Source organism: Anolis sagrei, chromosome 4, assembly GCF_037176765.1.
Source record: "Anolis sagrei isolate rAnoSag1 chromosome 4, rAnoSag1.mat, whole genome shotgun sequence".
NCBI lineage: Eukaryota > Metazoa > Chordata > Lepidosauria > Squamata > Dactyloidae > Anolis > Anolis sagrei.
Window position 1 is genome coordinate 44324945 of NC_090024.1, and position 20571 is coordinate 44345515.

At 39.2% G+C, this 20571-nt stretch overlaps 1 protein-coding gene across 5 annotated transcripts in view; it reads right to left on the minus strand.

Annotated features, from left to right (window-relative positions):
* Positions 1–20571, minus strand: part of SULF1 (sulfatase 1) — a 132472-nt gene that overhangs the window by 62778 nt on the left and 49123 nt on the right. The window contains exon 3 of one of the 5 annotated variants that reach the window (XM_060775443.2): positions 8652–8706. The exons of the other annotated variants lie outside the window; for them this stretch is intronic. The gene's annotated coding sequence lies outside the window, so the exon portion shown is untranslated. The remainder of the gene's footprint in view (positions 1–8651; positions 8707–20571) is intronic. 5 annotated transcript variants of the gene reach the window in all.

Sequence of the window (20571 nt, forward strand, 5' to 3'; positions counted from 1 at the left end):
TAACCTGCACTTAACAGTATTTTGATGCTACTCTGCTTCTATCCTGCAAGTTCACAGAGTGCTCATATTAAGTGACAGTGCAGATGATCTTAACCAGCCCTGTGAAAGGCCAGATGGTGATATCCCTCATCAATCAGCAATGGGACTAAGTAAATCATCCACAATGCACAGCAAACTCCAGTCTCCATTTCCAGATTTGGCTCACTGAACCTACCAGAATCACTTTGGCAGCAACTGTCAGTCAAACAGCCTTGCTATTAAGAGCCTCAATTCAATCTCAGGAGGAGTCCCGTCCCCCACCCCCACCCCCACCACCAGAGCAGATCTAAAAACCCCAAGCCAAATGATTGATAGGCCCGGTGACTAAAAAGGTTAGCCTTTATTTTCTCGTTCTGTGGCCTGTTGACAGAAGCTCCACCACGAGGGTAAGAAGAATGCAATAACACTAGCTTAATTTAGGACTCAATTACTTATATCTCAAAACAACATCATGAAATCTTGATGGTAAACAGTTTGAGAAGGTTTGTTCCCTGGGGAAAAAAAGGCTATCTGGAAAGGGGGTGACACCAGCGGTTAATGAGAATGGGACACTAACTCATCAGGCTGGCATTACTCCCACACCTGAGACTTCATATTTAGGCATGCAACATTAACCAGTCAGAGATAAATCAGCAGAACTAATTAAATGGAAGCATAGCATAACAGAAAGGAAGGGGGTTGGTGGCCTGGAATGATCCCATCACTCAATATAAAACACAAAAGGAAGATATGACTTCTTAGGGAGAAGTTTGATACACGGGGTACATTTGCAAAAGAATATGTTTGCAGAGGCTTTTCTTCCTCTTTTTAGACACACCTACTGCTTGAAGCTTCCCAACAAAATCATGCACTTCACTCAATGGGTGATAATAGCACTAGGGGAGTGCTTTAGGAAGGCATTTTAAAACAAAACCCCAAGCGTCTGTAAGCAAAGAAAGGCTGACCCCATTGTCTAGGCGCAAACATTCCGGATCTCTGATTGACATTACAACAACCTAAAGGCAGGATGCCGGAAGATTCGGCATTCTCAGTTAAATGCCATTGCCCTGACTGCGTGACATTCCGATAAGCAGACTGGAAGTCAGTAATTAGTCGGAGTTGGATTGTTTTCTTCTTCAGAATGTTTTGGCTTTTCAATTCATTTGCTACAGCTTACATATGATAGATGATGCTGCGGAACAGGATGACTAGCTAAATACGTGTTTTCTTGTCTGGTTCAAGTTCTACTGCCTACACTTATTGCAAAAGCTAAACAGGCATTCTCTTTGGGCTTCTCTTTCAAGACCAAACCAAAATTTAACCCTTGCAAGTATGTTTTTGCATCAGTTTTACACTGTCTAGAAAAAAATCCAGATAACATCTTTCAGAGAAGTCAGCCATTGCTATATAGGTAAGTACGTATAGGTCAATCTCATGTATAAGTCAAGAACAGGTTTGGGGGCCAGGTTTGATGTGATCCCTAAATAAGTGAAGGATCTGGGTTTTTATAGGTTTTTCAGGCTATCTGGCCATGTTCCAGATGCATTCTCTCCTGACATTTCGCCTACATCTATGGCAAGCATCCTCAGAGGTTGTGAGACCTCACAATCTCTGAGGATGCTTGCCATAGATCAGGCAAAACGTCAGGAGAGAATGCTTCTAGAACATGGCCATGTAGCCCGAAAAACCTACAGCAATCCAGTGATTCCAGCCATGAAAGCCTTCGACAATAAGTCAAGGTTCATTTCACATAAAGGGGAAATCACCAGTGCCAACACAGAGGGCCAGCCACCTCTGGCCTCTGACACAATTTTCCTGCCGAGGCATTTGAAAAGGCCGGGAGCAGTGCCATGATGAAGAGGACAGAGTGGTCAATGCTTCTTTTAGGTCAGCGGTTCTCAATCAGTGGGTCCCCAAATGTTTTGGCCTTCAACTCCCAGAAATCCTAACAGCTGGTAAACTGGCTGGGATTTTTGGGAGTTGTAAGACACAATACCTGAAGACGCAGAGACTGAGAACTACTGCTTTAGGTTCTCCTGGGATTGACTAAGCTCTTGCCTTTATTTCCATTCAGACCACTTCTATACTGCCCTAAATCCTAGGATCTGATCCCAGATTACCTGCTTTAAACTGGATTATATGAGTCTCCAGATAATCTAGGATGAGATCCTGGAATATAGGGGCAGTGTGGAAGGGGCTTGAGAGAGTTAAGATATAGCACTCAGCTTGACCCATGGATAACCAAGGTTTTGGAGATTGATTTTTAATACATTTCTAGACATAAATGAGCATATAAGGTAAGTAAATGCAATGTGCAAGATGTCTGAACAATATCAGCATTGGTTTGAGGCCTTGGAAAATCCTTGGAAAAAAAGCCTTTCATGAGTCAGCAAGGTGAGGTGGTTTGTGTGTGGTGGCTAGGGCTCTAGACAGACGACATGGTTCAAATCCTTGTTCAGTCATGGATTTTCAAGTCACACAGTCTCAGAGCAAGACCATGGAAAACCAACTCTGAACAAATCTTGCCAAGCAGTTTCTATACTGTGCTTTTAAGGGGGTGTTTATCACCTTGAATCCTTGCTGGGAGAAAGGCGGGATATAAATACAATACAAAGGAACTTGGCTTTTATTGCTTTCACTCTCTTCCTTAACACACATTTTAATTTGCTCATTGTGGCTCTTTTACTATATTTTCATTCCCATCATCCTTCATTCTTTGTAGTCCCCACCCAATGAAATTACATCAAGAAGTTAAGCAGTGGGAGAGATGCAAGTTGCCAGTCTCTGATCCAGAAAAACCCTTCATAGTAACTGCTATTTACAATAATAGACTCCCATAGCTTTAGCTCATCTTCTGCATGCCCAGTGTGGAACACATCTCACCATGCTAAAACAGTAGATGTGGCTCTTAATGAAACATGCTGCATCATCATGGGGTGTCTGCGCCCTACACCACTGGAGAAATTACACTGTTTAGCTGGTATTGCACCACCTGACATCCGCCGGGAAGTAGCAACCAATAGTGAAAGGACCTAGGCAGTGACATCTCCAGCTCATCCTGTTTGGATATCAGCCAGCACGTCAACGACTTAAATCAAGAAATAGTTTTCTAAGATCTACAGAGACACTCGCTGGAACACCTCAGCAAGCGAGAGTCCAAAAGTGGCAGGCTCAAACCCAGAACCTCAACCAATGGCTGATACCAAACGAGAGACTCCCCCCTGGGCACACAGAAAACTGGGCGACTTGGAAGGTGCTGAACAGACTGCGCTCTGACACCACGAGATGCAGAGCCAACCTTAAGAAATGGGGCCACAAAGTGGAATCCACGACATGCGAGTGTGGAGAAGAGCAAACTACAGACCACCTGCTGCAATGCAACCTGAACCCTGCCACATGCACAATGGAGGACCTTCTTGCAGCAACACCAGAGGCACTCCAAGTGGCCAGATACTGGTCAAAAGACATTTAATCAACTACCAAGCTTGCAAACTTTGTGTTTTGTTTGTTTGCTTTGTTTCTTTGTTAAAAAATGCAATGCAACTGTTTGGTCTGCCCCTGACACGATAAATAAAGCTCATCTTCAACCCTGTTTTCTCTGTTTATCGAACAGCTGTAATTTTGTGTCTTAAATAAAAGTAATGCTCTCCTGCCCCTGCAAGGATACAGAAAGGTGGCTACAGTTATTTATGGAATTCTCTGGCTCTTCTGATGAAAGTTACACATGGAACTGCACTCCAAGCTGAGCATTTTTGTGTATTCGTGTACAGTTTATGATCTACCTATGCTAAATATATGACATGACTGGCTGGATGGGAGGAATGGAGAATTTTTAATAAAATGATTTTGAAAACAAATATGCAAACACAGGAGTGAAGGCAGAATCTTCTTGGCAGGCTGTGTATTTATTCAATGTCTAAATAAACTGCATATGAGAAGACACTTCTTTCAGAACCAAGATATGCAAATATAGAGATTCAGAAAGGTGTATAAATGCACATATTCCAACTGCCCCAATTGGCAAGCAGAGCCCCGAATAGTCCTCTGTTGTCCCACAACCAGGATGTGTGTGGCCAAACATCACTTGAATGTAGTAAAGATGGGAAGAGGTATTAATGAAGAAGAACAAGTAAAGAGAGACTGCAACATTTTGCTTTTACTGGGAAAGACATAGTTTTCTTCCCCTTCTTCATCTCTCCTCTTCTCTTCCTCCGACTGAGTTAGTGGTGTGCAAACTAGCACCAACAGTTTTTAGCAATCGAGGTAAGCTGAGGACAAAGGAAGAAAGTGGGAAACAGACATGTTTAAAGCAGCTGGAAAAGTGAGATGACAGAGGATTAATTGGAACTGTTGCTGCCAAATCAAGGAAGTTGGAAGGCACAAATATATTGCCACATTTCCTTTTGTATGAGCAACTCTTTCTTTTCCCCCACAAGTGACCTTATAAAAACCCGTCATCCTCTCACAGCCCAGCCGCTAACTCCTGAAAGAAATGAAGTGAAGAATCAGCTCTACAAAATACAGCGCTTCACGGGGGACACAAGAATGTAGTGCAGTGTTTGTGTTGGCTACTTCACCTCGGTCTACAAGTGTCCTCAGAGACACTGCAATTTGTCTTTGAGAAATAGTCAAAAGCAGGAAAAATTAAAGAGGCCTTGTTCTTCACACATGGTAAGTGAACGCAAGACATTGTGCAGTGTCCAAGAATCAAGAAGAGACTACAAGTTGCCTTTCTTCCCAAAGGTATTTGAAAACATATTGACTGAGATTGAAAAATATGCTACATGGAAAAATATATAAATGCTGTTTTGTACAGTCATGTACATAATCATTGGATCCCCTGGATGGAAGGAATGAAAGCAGATGTATTTTAAAGTGTTTGTCTGTATTTTAAAGTGTTTGTCTGGCCACTACCCATTTTCCACACACAAACAGATCCTAACAAACTGGCTTATACTTACATGGATCCTATACAACAGCAAACCACGTAGCACCTTTCTTTCCCTCACAGAAAAACTTGCCCCTCAACTTGACATTCTGTAATCACTGAGATCACTGGGATTCTGAGCTTTTTGAAAAATCACACATAAGATCTTATGCTCAACACAGTGGCTGAATATAAGGATAAGACAGAATTGCTAAAAATGTTGGATCATTCATTAAAGATTTCCCCTGACCTGGGTCCTATTTGCTGAAACTGCACATGTGTCTATAAGTTATGTGCCAATTTACAACACAGAACTGATAACGGTCTTGATTTTACAGGTGTCGAAGGTTTAATAATGGACCCATGGAATACAGAGCAGTCATCAAGTTCCTTTACTTGAAAGGCCACACACCAAAGAAGACATTCAATGAGATGAAAGAGGTTTATGGCGATGATTCCCATCATATGACATAGTCAAGAACTGGCATTGTCAATTCAAATGTGGTCGGACTTTGGTGCAAACAACTCCAATTCCAGAATGACCCTACCCTGCTATCAATGAACATACCATCCAGCAAGTGGAGGTCACCATTTTGGAAAATCACTGTGTAACCATTAGCCACCTAGCCCAAATTGCCAAGATTAGTGTGGGATCTATGGGAAAAAATCACCCAAGAACATTTTCACATGCATAAGGTATTCACTCACTGGGTCTCCTGGTTGTTCACACCTTTCCAGAAACAGGAACATGCGAATGCTCTCAGACTCTATTGACGATGTGCCATGGAAACTAGGAGGACCTTTTCAACAGACTGATCACACAGTATGAAAGCTGGGTCTATCACTATGATTCTGAGACTAAAGTTCAGTCAATGCAATGGAAGCATCATGACTCACCACCTCCAAAGAAGGCACGTGCCCAACTCTTGGCAGGCAAGGTCATGCTCACAGTATTTTGGGACCAGCATGGAGTAGTATTGATGGATTTTCTAGCAAAGGGTACCATGACCACTGAGGCATACTATCCTTCACTGTTGCAGAAATTATGGGAGGCCATCAAAACCAAGAGACATGGCATGCTTATTGAAGGTGTCTGTCTTTTGCAAGACAGTGCACCAGTTCACAACTCACATGTTGCCCAAATGCAGGCATGCTCCTGTGGCTTTGAAATTCTACTGCATCCCCCTTATTCACTCAATATCGCACCATCAGTCTCCCACCCTTATTTTTGAAGGGCAATCATTTTTCAGATGATGAGACTGATTTCCAAAGCCACAATGAAGCTTTCGGAACAATCTGTCGACTTCTACAAGTGAGGTGTTTACAGGTGTTTACAGTTGCTTAAAAAGATGGGAGAATTGTGTGTCCCTAGGTGGCACCTATGTAGGTGGCACCTATGTAGAGAAGGACTAATAGCTGTTCCAAGTTTTACTGCTCTCAGTCCACAGGAAGTGGATCAGGGGAAATCTTTAATGAACGTCCCTCGTATCATCCATAATCAGCACCATTTCTGCTTGGTTCAGCCCTACATCAGATTTCCTATATCCAGCTGTCTCACTTAGACAGGGACAGTCTTGATTAATTTGGTTATCCCATTTTCCAGCTGTTTTTGAAATGTCTGTTTCTCTCTTGTCTCATTTTATTGCTTTGTCCTCCGCTGACTGCATTGCTGCTAACAGAGTTCAAAGTTTGCAGTCAATTAACTCAGCAGAGGAGAGGTGGGATTCATTGTCATCTTAGTAGGTCCACACAATAGGCAAAAGCAAACCACTACAGTTTCTTTTAGTTTGTGTGCCCTTCTTCATTAATACCTTTTATCATCTTGATTACATTCTGATGTTGCTTGGTTAATGTTCCCTGGCTTCAATCTGTGAAATGTTGGAGGATATTCTGTATCTATGGAGAGGCAAAAGCTACAACTGTATCTGGATCCATACTTGTTACAACCAGAGATGTGCATCCGACATAAAGAGATAACTCAGCATGACAATACAGTTTTTTGTGTTTGATTTATTAAATTACAATAAACAATCATAAATTACAAACAAAAAGGGAGGGAAAACAAAAATTTCAAACTACAACAATTTCTAGTCTGAAGTTATGTCTGAACTCTCACATAACTACAAATATAGGCAAAAACTAGCTCAGAACATTGCTGGCTCTGATGGTTTGAACAGCAGTGCATTTGTTTTGAAAACTGGCATGCTAAATACATTTGGCATGATTGGTAACTGGGAGAACACACAGTGAAATAGGAGAATCCACTGACAATTGCAACAGTTCTAGGAACCAAACTAAACATGACATGGTTAGGAAAAATTATTGGTTTTTAAAAACAGCTTCCAGAATGCCCTAGCCAGGCTAGTGGTGGCTGCCCAGGGAATTCTAGGAATTGCAGATTAATTTTTTAAGCGATGGTTAGTAGTGTGTCAGCAATTCATATAATGACTTTCATAGTGCAACTGGGTCATTTTTGGCTGTCTATATGACCCACTGTATCTGGAGACACTTCTTGCTCTGATATGGGTGTACACAGCATATATATGTATTTAGTCCATTTGCTTGGGCTATCTGAATGGAAATGTGAACTGTTTCTAGGTCTGAAAACATTCACTTTCCCTTCTCTGGACATACTTCATGAAACTTGACAACTTTCCCTGCTCAAAAATGCTTTATATATTTGTCTATCTCCTGTTGAAAATGTAATAAATATTGCTTGGATGTCTTTTAAAAAGTGGAATCTGTATTCCTGTGAATGCTATACCTGTTAAATATTGCATTTCCTGTACCTATCAAAAGCTCAGACACATTTTGAAGAGAATCGATGGTAAAGAGGAGATGAAGAAAAGCATTGTCAGGGAGCACAAAACCTCTTGAATGTGTGGGGCATACGTGACTCATGGCCCACTACAAAAAATCTAAATAAATCTTACCTTCAGTTTCCAATTTATAATACAATTTTGAAAGGACTGGGATTTAGAGAAAAAATGGCAGGGGAGATGATCCGTTACATCAGTGTCTCTCAACCTGGGGGTCAGAACCTCTGGGGAGGGGGTCGTGAGGGGGGTGTCAGAAGGGTCACCAAAGACCATCAGAAAACACAGTATTTTCTGTTGGTCATGGGGGTTTTGTGTGGGAAGTTTGGCCCAATTCCATCATTGGTGGAGTTCAGAATGCGCTGTGATTGTAGGTTAACTATAAAGCCCAGCAACTACAACTCCCAAATGACACAATGAATCCCCTCCCAACCCTATGAGTATTCAAATTTGGGTGTATTGGGTATTTGCACCAAATTTGGTCCAGAGGGTGAAAATACACCCTGCATATTGGATACTTACATTGTGATTCATAACAGTAGCAAAATTAGTTATTAAGTAGCAATGAAAATAATGTTATGGTTGGAAGTCATCACAACATGAGGTACTGTATTAAGCGGTTGTGGCATTAGGAAGGTTGAGAACCACTGCACTACATGATTTGCAACATGAGTAAATAACCTGCATTATTGTAAATAAGACAAACCTATTTGGGGGACTAGAATAAAGTCTTTCTAAACTACAGAGTATCTACAAGTGGGCTGAAGGATAGGTACGTAGTAACACACACGTTTTACATTTGCCCATGCATCCTGAAAGAAGCTATTCCAGTTTCCAGAAATATGACCATTCATCTGAATTGAATTGACAAAAAGAGAACAAAATGCTACCTTCAAATAAATATCCCCTGGCATCAATGTCCTTTTCCATCTTCCATATCTGAATCTAGATTAAAATAAAGAACTTGTGTTATTACCACAACTACTGATGGATCAACCATCTGTAAACGTTGTGTTTCCAGATTGCAGAATGGATGTCAAAGTGTTTCAGTTATGAAATCTCACTTTCATAACTTGAAATGTATTATTGAGATTTTCAAATCTCACCTGACATTAAGAGCTGATTACAACAACAGTATTTAAGGCCACAGCCTAATGTACATGTTGCAGTATGTATACTGGAGCTTTTTTTCAAGTCCACTGTTCTGCAAAGAAAAGCATCTGTTTCACTTAAATCAAACTAAGCAGAAAGTTTTACACGTTTCCCCATACATATTTACTAAATAGTTAATAATAAATGTTTATCTACTTAAACTAAACTGAAATCAATGGATCACTGCTTAATTTACAAATAGTGAAAGGAACTCCTCACATATATAGAAACTGACACATACAAAACCAAACAGCAATCCTTAAAAACTGACTCAAAGTAATCCTTTGAAAATCTGGGGCATCTGACTGCGACTGAGACAGAGAATGTTGTTTATTTTTGTCTTCATATTTGCATGGGAGGCCAGACAAAAAGGAGTCACTAAGATTTATCACAACTATGTCAGGTAGAGCAGAGAACTTGTGAAAATCACTCTAAGGACAAAGTTCTTGGAAGATTTTAAGGCACACTGAGAAGGCACCTTTGGCCTTCCTCCAAATGCCTGGGATCCAGACAGACGAGGGCTTTGAGAGGGAATTGGGCTTGGAAACAAACTGACAACAGTTTAGCTACTGAATCCTGAATCAAGGGCAGTTTACAAGCACATTTCAGTACCAACAGTCCAGACTGAGCAAATTGCAGCAATTAAAAGTTTGGGATGTGCATCTCAAATGACAGCCAGGGGAGTTCCATCTGGTGTATCATGGAAATCTGAAAACATGGCAGGTTAACCACATGCCTTGTATGTTTGCCACGGATACTAAGCATTAAACATCAGTGTGAATTCCAAAGGGTTGTGCATGCAATAGTCATAGCATTATGGTTCCTTTTTAACTGACATAGCTACATCCTTTGTAGTCCTTTAAAAAAAACTTTGATGGTGAACTAGAGTTCTCTGCCTTAGATTCCAAAACCCCTTCATAAATGGCAAATGGCAGCGAAGTTGATCTTTTAGATTTCACTTTAGCAATCCATCCATCTATCCATTTTTATTTATATTATTTATTGATTCCATTTGTATGCTACCTTGCTTCTAGAGGGGAACCCCAAGGTGGCTTCCAAAACAATTTAAAATATTCACAATTTTAAAATTCACACAAAACAGTATAGAACATTTAATAAAAAACAAAACAAAGAGCAAAATATCCTCATAAATCTCTCCTGCTTACATGTTAAAAGCCTTTTTGAGTATGAATGTCTTCACTTGCTAATGAAAGAGAAGCAGAGAAAGGGCAAGCCTAGCCTCCCATGGCAGGGAACCCCGGAGGGTGGGAACATCCACTGAGAAAGTTCTCTTTCTCATGTCTTCACCAAACAAGTCTGTGATGGTGGTGGGACTGAGAGAAAGTCTTCTCCTGTAGATATTGGGGTTCTCACTTATTTTTGGCCTCCATTGATTAGCCTTCACTCACCTTATTTTTCACTCTACAATTCTGCTTTTTGTCCACCCTTCTAAAGTCTTAACAACAGAGCAGAAGTCTCCTGTCCTTGGAAAGCTCACCATTCCATACATCACGACTTTTGAACATTTTGTAATTGATCACTTGGACACCTGTGGTTGAGCAATGTCGATGTGTGGTCAGTATGTTGTTTTTAATGAGGGAGAACACGCAAAGCTACTGTTTAAACATAAAAATCCTGGAATTTGTGTACTGAGTTTAGGAAAACCTGAAAAACACACCCCAAAATGAGCCTACTCCTCTCCCTCCTGCTGAGTTAATTGAGTGCAAACTACTTTTACACTTTGAATTCAGTATGCAGCACTTGACGCATGATGAAAGGAATGGAAAAGAGAGAGAAAATGAGACCTTTGAAAAACAGCAAGGAAAATGGAGTAGCAGAGGTTGTCCTTTCCAAACCAGTTCAAGGTTATGATACCAGTTAAAATTTGGACTAAAGTATAAAACTTGGAAAGGGAATTATTTGAAACTTTCCTCCATTCTTCTCAAGTTGACTAATAAAAAGTTTACTGCTTTTAAAAAGGAATTGTTTTTAGGAACTATTTTTATAGTGCAGTAGTGGTAAAATACAATGGCTCTATTACAGAGGTGGGCAACTGTGAAAGGTTAGGGGACTGTGTTGGCTTCTAGACCAGTAGTTCTCAACCTGTGTAGGTCCCAAGGTGTTTTAGCCTACAACTCCCAGAAATCCCAGCCAATTTAACAGCTGTTAGGATTTCTGGGAGTTGAAGGCCAAAACATCTGGAGTCCCACAGGTTGAGAACCACTGTTCTAGATCTTGTGATTCTGCCTCCCTCCATTGCAAAATAAAACATTCCCCTCAATGGGCTGTGGGCTTACTTGGGCTATCTTAGCCCAGTGATTTTTATTTCAAAACCCAAGTGTCCACAAGTCATTTATTTTCTTTTTTAAAAGGTCTTTTTGGGCCCAGATGATTTTTTTTCAAAATAGAAGTGTCCACAAGTCACTTATTTTCTTCATTAGCAAGTGACAAACGTTCTGTATTAATAGACATAATCATTACTCAACTGCTGAATATGCCTGCCTGGTCTGACGTAAATCTGCCCATGCGAAGCAGGTGAATATAGACATGAGACATGTAGAATCATCATAGGTTGTCTTAAACCTACACCTGTTGATAGACTTTATAAGCTAGCTGACACTGCCCCCCTCCCCCCGGATGTGTGACAGGAAGTTGCTGCCAATTGCAAGAGAAATAAGGTTGAACACTGTGAAAGCCACCCACTGCATTGCTGTCAACCTCCTCCCAGTAGACTTAAATCAAAGAAAAGTTCCATGCAAACCACCACTTTACTAATTGTTTCTCCAGTAACAGCAAGAATACCCCTGTGGGCAGAAAAATCAGGCAATTCCAACTGGATGTCCCCCCCCATGAGGATCTTCCTCCAGAAGCAAACCAAGAATGGGCAACTTGGAAGTCCCTGAACAGACTCAGAAATGGAGTGGGAAGATCAAAAGACAACGTAGCAAAATGGAACCACCTAGAAGAATCCTTCGCCTTGTGCAGCTGTGGAGCAGAACTAACAACTCAGCATCTGTATGCTTGTCCACAATGCCCTGCCTCATGCACAGAGGAAGAACTCATTAAAGCTACAGACAATGCAGTTGCTGTTGCCTGTTTTTGGTCTAAAACTTAGCTGCTTTTGCTCCCTTTATTTTATCAGTTTTATACCTATTTATTTATGCAATGCTTTTGACACGAAATAAATAAATACATATTTTCTTCTTTTAAAGGCCTTTTTGGGCAAAAAACAAGGATTGAGGGAGGGGTTTCCAAAATATGTAGAAGATGCACCCCACCGACTATGGTGGCATTTTAAAAGCAAAGGGGAGTTTTGAATACTTTTTCAGCGTTCTTTGAAACTTGGGGATGCCTGAAGGTCATTAAACAGCCGGGGGGGGGGGGGGGAGGTAAATGCAGCCCATAGACTGCACTTTATTCCCCCCCCCCACTCCCCAGTTATATTCCTATGTTTGTTTCCTGGGGTAAGATCACCCTCCCCATAAGAATATTGGAAAAAAACAGGAAAGCATGTGAAGGTTTCCAGCATGTTTAGAAATATATTTGGCCAAAGAAGTGATTGGGTACATCTACGTATATCTAACATCACAATTCATGCCAAAAGAAAGATGCTGAGAAATAAACTGAAATGAATGTTTTTAAGGACAGGAAAGCATTTGGATGGAGAAATAACAAGGAGTAACATGACTAGTACAGTAACAATCAGCAGAAATCATCAGTCTGGATATGCCCACAGTTGAGTCTAATTTGCACATTTGTGACTCCAAGCTCCAAAGATGATTAACAATCTAGTAATCTAACTTTGTCATTCCTTATGTCAAAGTAACTATTTCAGCTATGATAAAATTGAGCTGCTAATTAGTTTAAGGCCATCAAGATCTTTCATCATCTCCGCAGTTTCTATTTACTGATTACTACTGGGGTCATCTGACTAGGATAACAAAACCAACAAAGCCAGAGTTTAGTGAAAGGAAAAGATTTCAGGTATTTGGATCTTGTGATCTGTTAAGTTATGGCTGTTGTATTGCTTTGAAACATCATTAAAGTAGCTCAATACTATTCTGGTAATGACTTGCAAGAATTGCTGAGATCTGCCTTAAAAAACAGGATGGCAATTTGATAAAACAAAGCCTGCTGTGCTTTGGGTATTTTGCTTTTTCTGTCATTTTTGAATCAACTTAAACACACAAGTGAGCAAGCACAAACAGACAGAGAAAGAGTGTGTGTGAGAGAGAGAAATACAAAGAGTACCTTCAATGTATGTTTTAAGATTGGCTTTCAATTATTTATTTTAAGAAATCATTAGTTGACAGGAATCTATCTTCAGATTAGGTCTTTAGTGTAAAAAAAAAAGTCCAGCAACTTCTATGTACAGAATTTTCAGTATTAAAGAGTAGTTTGAACAGAGCCAGTTTTCTCACATGCAGGACTTCTACAGATCTTAAGTAGACTGCATTGTGGGGACCATTGTCTGTTCTTTATTTGAACAGATGCACTATTAAAAAGTTTGGCCACCTCACAAAATTAACCATCAAGTAAGTATAAGGCCACACAATAAAACATTGTGCAAGGTTTACTGATGATGAATGTCGACTTAATCAAATTCAAAGCTAAGATGACTTTTCCTTTGGAGTTATATTGCTGTTCAAAATCAAGACTGCCACTCAACTACAGCAAGAATAAAACATACACATTTTCTGAGTTTTATTGGAGAAAATAATGCTTTTCAAATCCTGCACTTACATTGCGCCCTTGGAAAATAAGCGTAACAATCCTCTTTTCAGCAAATCAGAAGAGCCAGAGCAAAACAGCAGTACATTTCCCTACAGGACATAAAGCCTCTCACCATGGAAAATGCATTTACAGTACTGCAAATCAAGAAACAGCAGGATCTACTGCCTCCTCTTAAAGGTTAATCCATTAATCTTAGTTGTAAAGCACTGGATTTATACTGAGTACAAAGAATGTAGTTAAATATCTAGGCCTAGCATTTATCTGTCTGATCTACAACATATTTACCAGTCAATCAGAATTATTTGCTCACCTCTAAACATAATCCGTCTGCAATTATGAAAGTTTAAGGCATGCCTACAGGTAAATTAATGCACCCACCAACTATACCCTATTTTAACTTAACTAAAGGAACAGAAATTTGTAGCTTTCTAACAAGTATGTTATGTTCACAAATCACTATAAATAGAGGCTGCTGCTACGCAAACTCTTTTGGAAAAGAAATAATTCTTCATAAATGCTAACATGCAATACACATGTCTTAAGTATGCAAGTAGCAGAATGCATGTGAACTAACATCTTCACAACTCAAACACTAGAAATTGCATTAGATTCTTGCAAAACTGCACTTCTATGGCTGCTGCTTACATCAAGCTTGTTCTATCCATATATTCATTCCCAAGTGTTCCCAGAGGAAGGGCAACTTCACAATTTATTCACAAATAAATACTTAGATTAAAAATAAAAACACAAGTACAAGAAGAAAATTGATTAAGATTGTTTCATGAACTCTTTTGTAATTGCTAGAAAAAAAAAACTATCAGTGCTTTACTATGGTGCATCCCAGATTTTGTTGAAAGTAGGGACAGGAAATGTGTGACTCTCTAAATGTTGTGGGACTGCAGTTCCTATAATCCTTTCCTATTGACTACATTGGCTAGGACTGATTACAGCTGGAATCCAACATCATCTGGAAGGCCAAACATTATGCACTCTGCATCACAGTGTTAAAAATATTGAGTAAAGAAGACACATATGGGCATGTAGGATCTATTAAGAAAGTAAGCCTTGAAAATGAACTTGCCCAAATAGACCTTTTCCTTTAAATTTTTTAATGTTTTTCTTTTCTAAAACATTATTTTTATTAAAACATACAAATAAAAATGCACTTGTAAAACATAACAACATAAAATGAAATTAAAACTATAACAAAATAACAATTTCTCACTATATACAAAAGTCACCAACACACATTTAACTTCAACACTCAACTCAACACATTCTAAACAAACACCTACTGAACTAGACTATAAGCCTCCCTCTTGTGGTCAGTAGATTTTAACTTATTAGTTGGTCCCTTTAAGTATCACTTTATTTTTCATTTTCTACTTTTAATAGTACTTTTCTATATCATAAAACCATATTTGCTGTATCAAAGTAATAAATATGTCCCAGTCTTTTTTGAATGTAGTCAAAGATTTCTCCATTGTTTATTTTTTCATCTCTACTAATTGACATATTTTCATAGGCCAATCTTCTTGCCTTGGTATATCTGGTTCTTCTCATCTATGGGGATAGATGATTCTTGCTGCTGTTATCATATATAATAGTAATGTTCCATGTGTCTTTTATAATTGGTCATCCAGCATCTCCAAGTAAAGAAACATTTTCCTAATTAAATATCACTGAGTTGTTGTCAAAGGCTTTCATGGCTGGAATCACTGGGTTGCTGTGACGTTTCCAGGCTGTATGGCCATGTTCCAGAAACATTCTCTCCTGATGTTTCACCCACATCTATGGCAGTCATTCATCACTAAGTTAATTGGAACTTCTCTATTTTATTAGTGCAATAGGGAGCTTTTAGAAGAGGTATAACTTTTGCCATATTTATTTCAAGATCAGACCTCTTGATCATATTGCTCTAATCATTAATATTTTTCCTAATGTCCATCTAAAATAGTTTTACTTATACCCTGAATGTGTTGGATTTTGTCTTGTCTCTTAAGGTATCAGAGAACCCATCCTGCCCTCTGCTATTGGACAGCCCTTTAGATATTTAATGAGTACAGGCAGCCCCCAAGTTACGAACACAATAGGTTTCGTAGGTTTGTTCTTAAGTTGAATTTGTATGTGAGTTGGAACAGGTACATTTTAAATGTAACTCCAGCAATATATGTATGTGTGTGTGTACACACACATGCACACACACACACACACACACACACACAGAGAGAGAGAGAGAGAGAGAGAGAGAGAGAGAGAGAGAGCTCCTTCTCCCCAAGGGGACTCAGGGCAGTTTGCACACAAAAAGGGGAACCTTCAATGCCCAAACAAACGCAAACACATTAAAGTAATACAACATAATACAAAATAATAACAGTGAGCTTAGTAAAGGAATTAGCATCAAAATGAAAAACAAGATACAAATAATTATATAAAACATTATTAAAAACAATGAAAATAGATTTTTAAAATGGTTGTTATAGATGTTCTTTAAAATGTACCACAGTGGCCACAGGCTACATTTTAAGTGAGCCAATATTCCAATAAGATTAGTCTAGAGTGTCCCAGTCTCCCCCCTCCCCCCCCATATATATATAGAGAGAGTGAGTGAGAGTGAGAGTGAGAGAGAGGGTGCTTTGAATGGCATAGGAAAGGTGGTGTTTGTTTTGCTATCTGTGACCCTGTTCAGATTTCACTTAACTTCCTATCCCTGTAATAATCAGATTTTTAAAAAATTGACTTGTTGTGGAAACAAAGATTGGCGTAAAAGCTTTTCCCCATAATAACTCTTTCAGGAGTGACTTTCCCTTCCTAAAAGTAGATTGCTCTCATTTCCTGTTGTCTCAGTCCCGTTCTTAACTACGAGTCATTTGTAAGTTGGATGTTTGTAACTCAAGGACTGCCTATACTATTACGTTTCCCTCAATCTCCCCTCAGGTTTGATCCTTCTTTCTAAGTCTTGTTTTCCACAGTTCTGTTCATCTTTAAACCCCATGAGACTTCCCAAGCAGCTGTAGTCTAGTACCGACAGAGATTGATCCACTGCAGAAGCCTGCCCTGTGTCTGTGCTTACTACTTATAAAGTTCTTTATGAGGATGTGGGGGCAAGTGTGAAGCCCGACTGTATTGCCCTAAATCAGGGATGTCAAACTCATTTTCACCGAGGGCTACATCAGCCTTATGGTTGCCTTCAAAGGGCCATTTGTAATTGTAAGACTGTATACTGTACATGTAACTAATGTATGTTGCCTTTGCATTGAAAGTCTTGTGGACCACATAAAATGACGTGGTGGGCTGGATTTGCCTGCAAGACTTGCATTTGACTCTGTGGCCTAGATCAGGCATGTAGCTGGGGGGGGGGCTTGAGGGGCTTCAGCCCCCCGCCCCCGAAATTCACATGGTGGTTCGCAAAAAGGCCTTACTGGTGCATTATTTAAACTGTTATGTTTATTCATATCATGATCTTATCACCATACTCAATATATCCCATATGCATGGGGGTATTGGGGTAATGATACAAAAGGTTTGCTAGGCTAGACCCTCTTTCACTCAGACTCAGCCCCCCCCCCGAAACTCAGCCCCCCCCCAACCTCCCCTGAAAAAAATTCACACACCCTCCCCCCCCCCCCGAAACGAAATCCTGGCTACGGGCTTGGCCTAGATACAGCATGAGGATATTGGAGCAACGAAACCTCTTCCCATGTGGTTGCGCTGAAGTTATAGTACACACATGTGATTTCTCACACAACTGTCTGTACAACAGAAAAGAGTGATGGCTTCTTCCAATGCACTAACTCTAGAAAAGTTAGCTCAATGTAATGTCGAACATAATGTAATGGCTGGAATCACTGGGTTGTTGTAGGTTTTTCGGGCTATATGGCCATGTTCTAGAAGCATTAGATCAATGTTGGACAAAAGCCATTCAGAGATTATTTGTTTATTATTTATTTATGTCATTTTTATGCCGCCCATTTCAGCCCGAAGGTGACTCAGGGCAGTGTACAGATCGGCAACAATTAGATGCTGTATATATAAACATAATATATTGGTTAAAACAATTAAATCGCATCCTAATACATATAAAAACCACAAAACTATAAAAACGATAAAAGTCTATAAAAAACAGTGTTTTCCAATCCAATTCCTCATCCGTTTACATTGTCTTTAGCCGTTCCGTATTGATATTCCAGTTGTATTTATTTGATCACGCTGAAGTTTAATAATAGATTTATTAATTAATTTTGAAAAGGCAGGTTTAAAGTGTAATTGAACTATTTAATCTTTGAAAAAAATTCAAAAAGGCAAAGTAACAAAATGTGCTCTTTCCAGCCTTCACAGTTAAATCACAATGAAAACCCAAACCTGAGCTGAGTCTTATTTCTGTATGGGAGCAAAGAAATATTCAGAAAGGGTTGGGTAAAGAATTTGCCTCGCTGCCAGTTAGCCATGGACCTAATCAAAAGTTAAAATGTATCGAGCTTTAGGTTTATATTAACCATATGTGACATGAAACAATCCAAGAGAACTATATACTACATCTTTCAGAAAAAAGAGTGCTTTTACAAACAACATTGGCATGAGCTTTTAACACATACTTTGCAAACTTTGTTTTCCCACTGTCTAATTTGCTTTGTTTCAAAGCTTCATATTTCAACTCACTAAGAATTGCACTTGTCACACAAAGGGATGTTGATATAATTAAGCCAGATGATGTGCCCCACAAGTAAAATCAGCCATTCATGAAAGCTGGTCACCAGAGGCCATTTCAAACAATGCATATTTCAGGGTAATCTAAAGTAATCCCTTCTCTCTGCTGATTTGGTTTCCAGGCAGTCTTAAGCACATGTGTGCAGAAAACAGGAGGGTTATTAAAACCTGATGTTATATTGAAGATTATAAGGCATTGGGCTCTTGACTGAATATAGTGTCTATTATACATCAGAGTAAAGAGCATAAAAGTTAGAGATACATTTATTAAAAAGGAGGTGTCATGATATGCCCAATAAGCTCCTGTAGACTCATTAGGCAAAAGTAATTGAAAATTCTGACTGGTATGTTTGTGTAGGCTATCACAACCTGATTTTCGTTGCTACCAGTAAACATGTGAAAAAATCTTCTAGGTCTTTTTTCACTCTTAAACAATTACCTTTGGTTTCAAGGAATTTAAGCTACTTTCACATCTCTTTATATAATACAGATTTTTTTTTCTAGCTCTTCCATCATGTAATAACTTTTGAAGAAAAACTAGTACTCTTCCTGGATTTCAGCAACACAGGAAAAGAAACCTGAAGCCAGGATAAAACCAAGTAAGGATGAGCACGTAAACATAGGTGTGTGTATGCATACAAAGAGAGAGAAAGATGGTAAATATATGTGCTCCCCTTTTGGTGAAATGCCCTTTAAAAGATATTTAAATTCATGATAAAAATTAAGTTTTTTTCTTTTTAAATAAAGCAAATGCATCATGTTAAAATAAATCTGTTGAGGAATGCAGTTAATATTTATGGACCATCTTCATTTACAATGCCCTGAATGTCCTAGTACTACAAAAGTTCTACAAGTATCACTATGCAAAAGTATTAATCGTGTTTTATAAATATGAGAGTCTCTGGTGGAGCAGCAGGTTAAACTGCTGAGCTGTTAAACTTGCTGGCTGAAAGGTCTGCGGTTCAAATCCAGAGAGCGGGGTGAGCTCCCACTGTTAGCCCCAGCCTCTACCAATCTAGTAGTTTGAAAACATGCAAATGTGAATAGATCAATAGGTACTGCTTCGATGGTAAGGTAATGGTGCTCCATGCAGTCATACCAGACACATTATCTTGGAGGTGTCTACGGACAACACCGGCTCTTTGGCTTAGAAATGGATATGAGCACCAGCCCCCAGAGTTGGACACAACTAGAATTAATGTCTAGGGAAAACCTTTACCACTCTTTCTCTCACACACAAACACACACACATATATGGTATGCCTTCAGCTCATCTGTCAGATTCTTTTCTTGAGCTAGAATCACCCAGACATGGTTCTATGGTCCCAAAACACAGCTTATACAACACTAGCTGTCTCCCACCCAAGTTGTAACCAGTCCGACCCTGCTTAGCTACTAAGATCAGACAAATCTGGTCTCTTTGGGGATATTAATAGCTTTGTGCTTTAAATAGGACTTAAGGTTTTTAAATATGTATATATGTTTCAATAACAAATAGGTGCAGGAGGAGTAACCAAATAAAAAGGTGAATGTCCTACTGATCACTCAGATAATTCCTATTTCTATTTTCAAGCACTCTTCTGTACCAATTTGCCATATTGTCATGTAACAACTACAGTAGAGACTCACTTATCCAACATAAACAAGCTGGCAGAACGTTGGATAAGCAAAAATATTGGATGCTAAGATTAAGGAAAAGTCTATTAAACATCAAATTACATTTTGATTTTACAAACTAAGCTCCAAAACATCTTGTTTTACAACAAATAGACAGAAAAAGAAGTTCAATACAATGTAACGTTATGTAGTAATTACTGTATTTACTAATTTAGAACCAAAACATCGCAATGTATTGAAACAGCTGTGAATCCAGGTGGGAGGCAGACTGTGTTGGATAATACAGAATGTTGGATGAGTGAAGGTTGGATAAGCGAGATTCTACTGTATTCATAAACACATTATTACTGCATTTGTACAGAGTGGAAGATTAATGTCAAGACAACTCTCACGACAAAAGGAATGGCCCCAGGAAGGTCTGCATCAACAGTGGTCTCTTGCTTCCCTTGGCATCTAAAAACTCAGAAGGTAATCTCCTCCTTTGTCTTAAAGGTCTGGGGCCAGAAGGATTGCAATAATACAGAAACAAGGTTAATGCTAAATGTCAAACAACTTACAAGCACTTAAAAATGACTTTGATTCTTTTTTGAAGGTAACATC